Source organism: Lactuca virosa, chromosome 9, assembly GCF_052849685.1.
Source record: "Lactuca virosa cultivar CGN04683 chromosome 9, Lactuca_virosa_CGN04683_v6, whole genome shotgun sequence".
In the NCBI taxonomy this organism is placed as follows: domain Eukaryota; kingdom Viridiplantae; phylum Streptophyta; class Magnoliopsida; order Asterales; family Asteraceae; genus Lactuca; species Lactuca virosa.
In genome coordinates, this window is record NC_136434.1 from 74,067,812 (window position 1) to 74,078,118 (window position 10,307).

The window sequence follows — 10,307 nt, forward strand, 5'->3', positions numbered from 1 at the left end:
CCATGACGTTTTGTACACCAAAGCAGACATTCGGTGTACCGAGGCGAGAATTTAAGATAGGAAAGTTTTATTTACGATAGACATATAAATCTCCCTATTACTTCGAAAAGTTACATGCCAGTTCTAATATCGTAATTAAACGTTTAGAAATCTGAACACATAAAATTTCCAGATCCGGTCGGCAATTGACCATAGATCCGAACAAATAATAGCATATAAGGCATCTTTATAGCTATAACATAAAACATTTAGCACATAAAACATTTTAGGCATCTTTCCAAATAAACTAGTGCTCGTGTCTAAAATATATCAGACACTCATCTCACAATCATCGCTTAGCATTCTAAGTTTAAGTCTAGAAATTTCCTACAAATTCCTAGTTCGCTTAAACTAATGCTCTGATACCAACTGTGACATCCCCATTTTCACGGTCAGAAAAGACCGATTTTGTTTATGCTTTATAAAAATCAGAGTACTTCTTTTAACAAAAATGTTGCGGAATTTGTTCCCAGAAAACATGATAAATAGGTTATCAAAGCATTTCCGAGGAAATGTATTTTTATTCATTTTCAAAACATTAGGATGTCATTGTCAATACATAAACATAAGCATAAACAGAACTTACATTATTTACACTAGTGATCTACATCTCTTTTAAATCTCTCCGTGTAAAGTAGCTTCGTATCGACACCTGTGATACAAATAAGCTTGAGTGGGTCAGGTTGGGAAACCTGGTGCGTACATAGGGTTTTCAACCCACAATAATATAATTATTATGTTTAAACAACAAACGATCAACCTCATTTACCCATCCCCATTATCTTCCTTACTCTCAAGGGTCTACCCTAAGAGTCATCTATTCGTTTATTCCGAAGTCCCTTGCTTTCAGGGTTATAAGGTCGGCACTAAGTCCATAGCTTCCCAATGCACTAATTCCATAGCTGCAAAAGTTCCTTCATCGGGTACTAAATCCATAGCTACCAGTGTAGGTACTAAGTCCATAGCTACCAACGTTTATTTAACAAGTACTAAGTCCATAGCTACCAGGTACTAAATCCATAGCTACCAACACCTAACAAGTACTAAGTCCATAGCTACCTATGTTTACCTAATAGGTACTAAGTCCATAGCTACCATCGTTTATCCAATAGGCACTAAGTCCATAGCTGCCGGTGTTTATTTATTGGGCACTAAGTTTATAGCTGCCAATGTTTACTCACATCATATTTTATCTCTCATCATTTATCTACCCATGTTATACCCATCATATTTGTAGATATAAAATACGTATACAGTTTAAATCAGTTAAAACATGTATAAAAACGTTCATTCAGCATACATAGCAAGTATACAGATAATATGCACACATAGCACGTAATTTATATTAAATACTTCATATCTATGTGTAAGATGAAAGAGACTATGCACTCACTTGAAAGGTGGTGACTCGGAACTCGGACAACGTTTCGTTATCTCAAAACAATTTTCCCTTGACAAAACCTAGTATCAATACCACTAGAGTTTAGTCTAACGTTAACCGAGACTAATTAATAGTCTAGCTATTATTATTATTATATAAGCGTTAAACAACACTATATAACTCATAATAATAGCCCAAATAATTATTATAAGGTCCTAATAACATTACTATATTAAAACATAAGCTATACTAAAGATAGGTTAGGCGTAGCGCACTTACAACGGGTTTTTCTCAAAACCGGGCTTCGCTGGAGCAGCGTTTCTGAGCCGAAAGGCTCTTTTCTCGGGACTCCGGGAGCCTCGGGGCTTCCTTCGGGTGCTAGGGGGTTTACCTAGACTTTAGGGGGGGTTTGGGGATTAGAGAGAGAGAGTCTAGAGAGAGAAAGAATGGTTTGGAAAGTTGTGAAGAATGAGGGAACCCGACACCTCTATTTATAGGCTAGAAAACAGCTCTACTCGTCGAGTAGGTCCTCCTACTCGTCGAGTCCATGCCACATGTCACCTTCTGGTGGCTTGCCTTGGGGACGCCCATAATCAGCCACGTCACCCCTTTTACAACAGCACCCTGCCGACTTCTAAACCCCGTAACTTTCGCATACGAGCTCCGTTTTCGACGTTCTTTTTTTCCATGCGTAGGTAAAAACAAGATCTACAACTTTGATTTAGACTCCATTGACTAATTCTCGACCGATCTTAAATTTAACAGTAGGATGAGATTAGACTGTTAAATGACCACGAAGAATTCGTAACTCATTCATACGGACTCCGTTTTCGTCTGTCTTCGTCTGTCTTCTTACCGTTGAGTTCCTATTAATTAGATCTTCAACTCTCATTTAGGTTGCGTAAGCCAAAAACCGCTCGAACTAAATTCGAGTTTCGGGTCGTGCACTGCTATGCCAAATCTTAGAAAATTCATAACTTCCTCATACGAAGTCAGATTTGGGCGTTCTTTTTATGGATGTTCTCGGTTTAACATATACTAAACCTTTTTTTTAGATCACTAAGGCTAAAAAGTCCTCCATTGTAAATTCACTATTTACGTCTCCCGCTGTCGTGCCGGTTTTGCCGAAAAACTTTGACGTGCCATAACTTCTTCGTTATAACTCGGATTTCGGCGTTCTTTATATGTACAGAACCCTTGAGACATATTCTACACCTTGGTTAAGATTATTTATTCTAAATAATCTTTTGTCGAAAAGTCGTTTTCGACCCCTATTATCTCTAAATTGACTAGCCCGGATCTACGAGCGTTACAATTATCTCCCCCTTAGGATGATTACGTCCCGGAATCATCAACAAAATAGGGTTGTATAATGACTCCATACGTTATCTCTTCATCCTAGGTAATAATCGTAACTTCTATGTTCCTTCGAATGAGTATCTAACTCTTGGACTCCTTGTCTGCAGGTAGTGCTCGATCTTGCACTTGCTCCCTATCTCACGTTATACTCCAAATTATGACTTCAAGTCACAATCTCGATCCTCACTGGACACGAACTTAAGATAAGTTCTTTTATTACTACAATGGACCGATGTGTCATATTCTAATGACCTATCATCGTATGTTGCAACGGTTAGACTTAGGTCTCTTAGAGTCAAATTCCAGAACAGACTATACCTTCCTTATTTTTCTAATGGGATATAATCACATCTTAAAAGGTAGCATTTCTAGCTGCAAGCAAACTATCGCGATACTTCTACTGATCGCTTTTTATTTCAATCTTCCGTCTTAAGTCAGATGCTACATCGAACTTGATTTTCTGAACCACATAACATACTCAGCATAGTCGGACTCAATTTGATATGACCACTAGGGTCGGAATAACAATCATCTTCTTAGTCATTACCGAAACGATGGTAACGACATACTTGAATAAAACGAAATGAATTACTAGCTCCTTGGTAACCTTGTGACTTTTCCTGATCTAAGCGTGAGTCCTGTGCTTCCGGTAGTATATGCATCTACTACCTTTCACACCTACTCATAGTCGTCCCAAGTATTGTCTCGCAGTCCCCAAGTCCTAAAATCACAAAACAATTTAACACATACGAGTGTGTCCAAATAATCATAATTTTTTTTCCCCTAGACTCTACTAGGACTTCTTCCATGCACATCTTCAATCATTAATTCTGCTTCAACTCGGTTGGTATTGGAAATTCCAGACCATGGGATAACTTTATGGATTATACCAAAAATTCTTTCTTTCTGCCAATCGAAAGTGTACTTCTCCCGTACTAGACGTATTATTTATTAGACGCATTCTAAAGGCAAGATACCTCTCTTACTATATCTTCTGATAGGTATCATTCACTATCGTAAGCCTTATTATTTCCTCTATTTTATCAGTCTATCATGGTTCGCATCACTTCCTGAAATTCTGCCATTGTGATAGGTTCGGGTGCAGGCGCAACGACCGATGCATGACCCATCACATTCTTTGGCTCATGTTGTCATCTTCCTCGGATATTTCCTAGTCTGTCTTCACCATGACGTTTTGTACACCAAAGCAGACATTCGGTGTACCGAGGCGAGAATTTAAGATAGGAAAGTTTTATTTACGATAGACATATAAATCTCCCTATTACTCCGAAAAGTTACATGCCAGTTCTAATATCGTAATTAAACGTTTAGAAATCTGAACACATAAAATTTCCAGATCCGGTCGGCAATTGACCATAGATCCGAACAAATAATAGCATATAAGGCATCTTTATAGCTATAACATAAAACATTTAGCACATAAAACATTTTAGGCATCTTTCCAAATAAACTAGTGCTCGTGTCTAAAATATATCAGACACTCATCTCACAATCATCGCTTAGCATTCTAAGTTTAAGTCTAGAAATTTCCTACAAATTCCTAGTTCGCTTAAACTAATGCTCTGATACCAACTGTGACATCCCCATTTTCACGGTCAGAAAAGACCGATTTTGTTTATGCTTTATAAAAATCAGAGTACTTCTTTTAACAAAAATGTTGCGGAATTTGTTCCCAGAAAACATGATAAATAGGTTATCAAAGCATTTCCGAGGAAATGTATTTTTATTCATTTTCAAAACATTAGGATGTCATTGTCAATACATAAACATAAGCATAAACAGAACTTACATTATTTACACTAGTGATCTACATCTCTTTTAAATCTCTCCGTGTAAAGTAGCTTCGTATCGACACCTGTGATACAAATAAGCTTGAGTGGGTCAGGTTGGGAAACCTGGTGCGTACATAGGGTTTTCAACCCATAATAATATAATTATTATGTTTAAACAACAAACGATCAACCTCATTTACCCATCCCCATTATCTTCCTTACTCTCAAGGGTCTACCCTAAGAGTCATCTATTCGTTTATTCCGAAGTCCCTTGCTTTCAGGGTTATAAGGTCGGCACTAAGTCCATAGCTTCCCAATGCACTAATTCCATAGCTGCAAAAGTTCCTTCATCGGGTACTAAATCCATAGCTACCAGTGTAGGTACTAAGTCCATAGCTACCAACGTTTATTTAACAAGTACTAAGTCCATAGCTACCAAGTACTAAATCCATAGCTACCAACACCTAACAAGTACTAAGTCCATAGCTACCTATGTTTACCTAATAGGTACTAAGTCCATAGCTACCATCGTTTATCCAATAGGCACTAAGTCCATAGCTGCCGGTGTTTATTTATTGGGCACTAAGTTTATAGCTGCCAATGTTTACTCACATCATATTTTATCTCTCATCATTTATCTACTCATGTTATACCCATCATATTTGTAGATATAAAATACGTATACAGTTTAAATCAGTTAAAACATGTATAAAAACGTTCATCCAGCATACATAGCAAGTATACAGATAATATGCACACATAGCACGTAATTTATATTAAATACTTCATATCTATGTGTAAGATGAAAGGGACTATGCATTCACTTGAAAGGTGATGACTCGGAACTCGGACAGCGCTTCGTTATCTCAAAACAATTTTCCTTTGACAAAACCTAGTATCAATACCACTAGGGTTTAGTCTAACGTTAACCGAGACTAATTAATAGTCTAGCTATTATTATTATTATATAAGCGTTAAACAACACTATATAACTCATAATAATAGCCCAAATAATTATTATAAGGTCCTAATAACATTACTATATTAAAACATAAGCTATACTAAAGATAGGTTAGGCGTAGCGCACTTACACCGGGTTTTTCTCAAAACCGGGCTTCGCTGGAGCAGCGTTTCTGAGCCGAAAGGCTCTTTTCTCGGGACTCCGGGAGCCTCGGGGCTTCCTTCGGGTGCTAGGGGGTTTACCAAGACTTTAGGGGGGGTTTGGGGGTTAGAGAGAGAGTCTAGAGAGAGAAAGAATGGTTTGGAAAGGTGTGAAGAATGAGGGAACCTGGCACCTCTATTTATAGGCTGGAAAACAGCTCTACTCGTCAAGTAGGTCCTCCTACTCGTCGAGTCCATGCCACATGTCACCTTCTGGTGGCTTGCCTTGGGGAGAAAGCCTTGGCCCATAATCAGCCACGTCACCCCTTTTGCAGCAGCACCCTGCCGACTTCTAAACCCCGTAACTTTCGCATACGAGCTCTGTTTTCGACATTCTTTCTTTCCACGCGTAGGTAAAAACAAGATCTACAACTTTCGTTTAGACTCCATTGGCTAATTCTCGACCGATCTTAAATTTAACAGTAGGATGAGATTAGACTGTTAAATGACCACGAAGAATTCGTAACTCCTTCATACGGACTCCGTTTTCGTCTGTCTTCGTCTGTCTTCTTACCGTTGAGTTCCTATTAATTAGATCTTCAACTCTCATTTAGGTTGCGTAAGCCAAAAACCTCTCTAACTAAAATTCGAGTTTCGGGTCGTGCACTGCTATGCCAAATCTTAGAAAATTCATAATTTCCTCATACGAAGTCAGATTTGGGCGTTTTTTTTATGGATGTTCTCGGTTTAACATATAATACAACTTTTGTTTAGATCACTAAGGCTAAAAAGTCATCTATTGTAAATTCACTATTTACGTCTCCCGCTGTCGTGCCGGTTTTGCCGAAAAACTTTGACGGGCCATAACTTCTTCGTTATAACTCGGATTTCGGCGTTCTTTATATGTACGGAACCCTTGATACATATTCTAAATAATCTTTTGTCGAAAAGTCATTTTCGACCCCTATTATCTCTAAATTGACTAGCCCGGATCTACGGGCGTTACAATTATCTCCCCCTTAGGATGATTACGTCCCGGAATCATCAACAAAACAGGGCTGTATAATGACTCCATACGTTATCTCTTCATCCTAGGTAATAATCGTAACTTCTATGTTCCTTCGAATGAGTATCTAACTGTTGGACTCCTTGTCTGCAGGTGGTGCTCGATCTTGCACTTGCTCCCTATCTCACGTTATACTCTAAATTATGACCTTCAAGTCACAATGGACCGATGTGTCATATTCTAATGACCTATCATCATATGTTGCAACGCTTAGACTCAGGTCTCTTAGAGTCAAATTCCAGAACAGACTATACCTTCCTTATTGTTCTAATGGGATATAATCACATCTTAAAAGGTAGCATTTCTAGCTATTGCAACTATCGCGATACTTCTACTGATCGCTTTTTATTTCAATCTTCCATCTTAAGTCAGATGCTACATCGAACTTGATTCTCTGAACCACATAACATACTCAGCGTAGTCGGACTCAATTTGATATAACCACTAGGGTCGGAATAACAATCATCTTCTTAGTCATTACCGAAACGATGGTAACGACATACTAGAATAAAACGAAATGAATTACTAGCTCCTTGGTAACTTTGTGACTTTCCCTCTTAAAATTCAAGAGATGACTAATATGCTTTATAATATAGTATAGTTTTTATTACAAGGTAATAAGTATTGGATTTAATTATTAGTTATTAGGTAAAAAATTAGCACTTTTAAATAAAATATTTATGTTTAGACCTTATGTTTATATTGCATGTTTATATATTTAATGTAAATTAATTAATATTGGTGTCTAGTTTAAGAAATTTAAACTAATTTATATACATGAATTTAATTTTTTTAAAATTATCATTTTGCTTAAAATTAAATTTCTTAATAACCTTCCTTAATTATGCATAATTGATTTGTATAAATAGCTTTGTAACTTATACCTCTTAAAATTCAAGATATGACTAATATGCTTTATAATATAGTATAAGATATGTATATTAATTCTTCCGCTTTATATAAGAAATTAATATTTAGATTTTTGTATTTATATTTTCGGGTTTTTGGGTCTATCTGGGTCTAAAACCAGTAACTGGTTCTAATCAACAATTTTCGGTTCCAACCGATTTAATAACCATGTTACCCGGTCCGATGGTTTGATACCTGGAACCGAACTGAAGTCGTCTCATTTATTACGGTCCGGTTCTCGGATCTTATAATCGTTCAACTCCGGTTTCTAGATTTTCCATGTGCGATTCCAATCGGGTCTGAGTCTAACCCCACTTTCATCCCAACTAACTGACGCATCAACATCCTTGGTCCAATTGAGAGCCAAGACAAGTTTTTTTTTTCTTATTTTGTTGAATTATTTTGTTTTGGATGATTCGATTTAGATAATCTTTCTGATTTTGTATGCTATCGGTGATGTGTATTTTCAATCTCATTCTACAATGATAATTAATTTAATGAATTAGAATTTATCATAAAAAAAAGGGTTTTACACTCAAGGCGTAATTATGCATGGAAATAGCGGAACGGGTGGTAACCTTTATCAATTATGCTTTGAATGTCGAAAATGATCAAGTTTAATTTCGTTACTTTCCCTCTCTTCAAAAGCTCCGCTTCTTTGTTTATAAAAAATGCTTCCGACTTCAAAACTTCTTCGTCCAACATTTTTAAAAATTCATCTACCTAAATATTGATAAACATATAAATTTATAAATATAACAAAAAAATAACAAAAACTAAGATCTAAATAATTACCGGCTCATCCTAGACGTGATCTTCAGATTCTCGCTATAAACATATCAAAAAATTAGTTCCATGAATCTAAAAAAGGAAAACATTAATATATGTACAATGAAGCAAAAATTACATAGTGCAGTGAGTGTTTGACTCTCTTAATTTGTTTCTTCAATATTGAGTAGCAAACATACTCTTCTTTCCATCGAGGATTACATGTAATTCAACTTTTGATTTAAACTTCACCTTTATGAGAGAGAGAGAGAGAGAGAGAGAGAGAGAGAGTTACATGAGGGTGCTTAATTATAGAGGAGTTCCTGTAGGCTGACCTTAGCGAGGAAGAAACATTGGTTGAGGAAAATTATATACATGATGTTGTGGTAAATGTTTGTGTGCATCTAAGGTTGTACCCTAGTACCTCTATATTTATCCTTCCACTTTAGATCGATGAGAACCTGATATGTATATACTAGATGTGTGCCCGCGCAAAGTGGCGGAGATAAATAACTCTTTTGACGAATAGTTTTTTTACAGGTAAATAAGTATTAGATTTAATTATTAGTTATTGTGTAAAAAAATTAGCACTTTTAAATAAAATATATATGTTTAGACTTTATGTTTATATTGCATGTTTATATATTTAATGTAAATTAATTAATATTGGTGTCTAGTCTAAGAAATTTAAATTAATTTATATACATAAATTTAATATTTTAAAATTATCATTTTGCTTCAAATTAAATTTCTTAATAACATTCCTTAATTCAAGTATTCAAACTTTTGGCAAGTATTAATGATAATTATGCATAATTGATTTGTATAAAAATCTTTGTAACATACACTTCTTAAAATTCAAGATATGACTAATATGCTTTATAATATAGTATAGTTTTATTACAGGGTAATAAGTATTGGATTTAATTATTAGTTATTAGGTAAAAAATTAGCACTTTTAAATAAAATATTTATGTTTAGACCTTATGTTTATATTGCATGTTTATATATTTAATGTAAATTAATTAATATTGGTGTCTAGTTTAAGAAATTTAAATTAATTTATATACATGAATTTAATATTTTAAAATTATCAGTTTGCTTAAAATTAAATTTCTTAATAACCTTCCTTAATTCAAGTCTTCAAACTTTTGGCAAATATTAATGATAATCATACATAATTGATTTGTATAAAAAGATTTGTAACTTATACCTCTTAAAATTCAAGATATAATATGCTTTATAACATAGTATAAGATATGTATATTTATTCTTCCGTTTTATATAAGAAATTAATATTTAGATTTTTTTTTTTATATTTTCGGGTTTTTGGGTGTATCTGGGTCTAAAACCAGTTCTAATCAACAATTTTCGGTTCCAACATATTTAATAACCATTTTACCCGGTCTGATGGTTTGATACCTGGAACCGAACTGAAGCCGTCTCATTTATTACGGTCCGGTTCTCGGATCTTATAATTGTTCAACTCCGGTTTCTAGATTTTCCATGTGCGATTCCAATCGGGTCTGAGTCTAACCCCACTTTCATCCCAACTAACTGACGCGTCAACATCCTTGGTCCAAAAGATAGCCAAGACAAATTTTTTTTTTCTTATTTTTGTTGAATTATTTGGTTTTGGATTATTCGATTTAGATAATCTTTCTGATTTTGTATGCTAGCGGTGATCTGCACCATATCCGCATTTCCAATCTCATTGTACAATGATAATTAATTTAATGAATTAGAATTTATCATAAAAAAAAGGGTTTTACACTCAAGGCGTAATTGTGCATGGAAATAGCGGAACGGGTGCTAACCTTTATTAATTATGCTTTGAATGTCGAAAATGATCAAGTTTAATTTCGTTATTTTCCCTCTCTTCAAAAGCTCC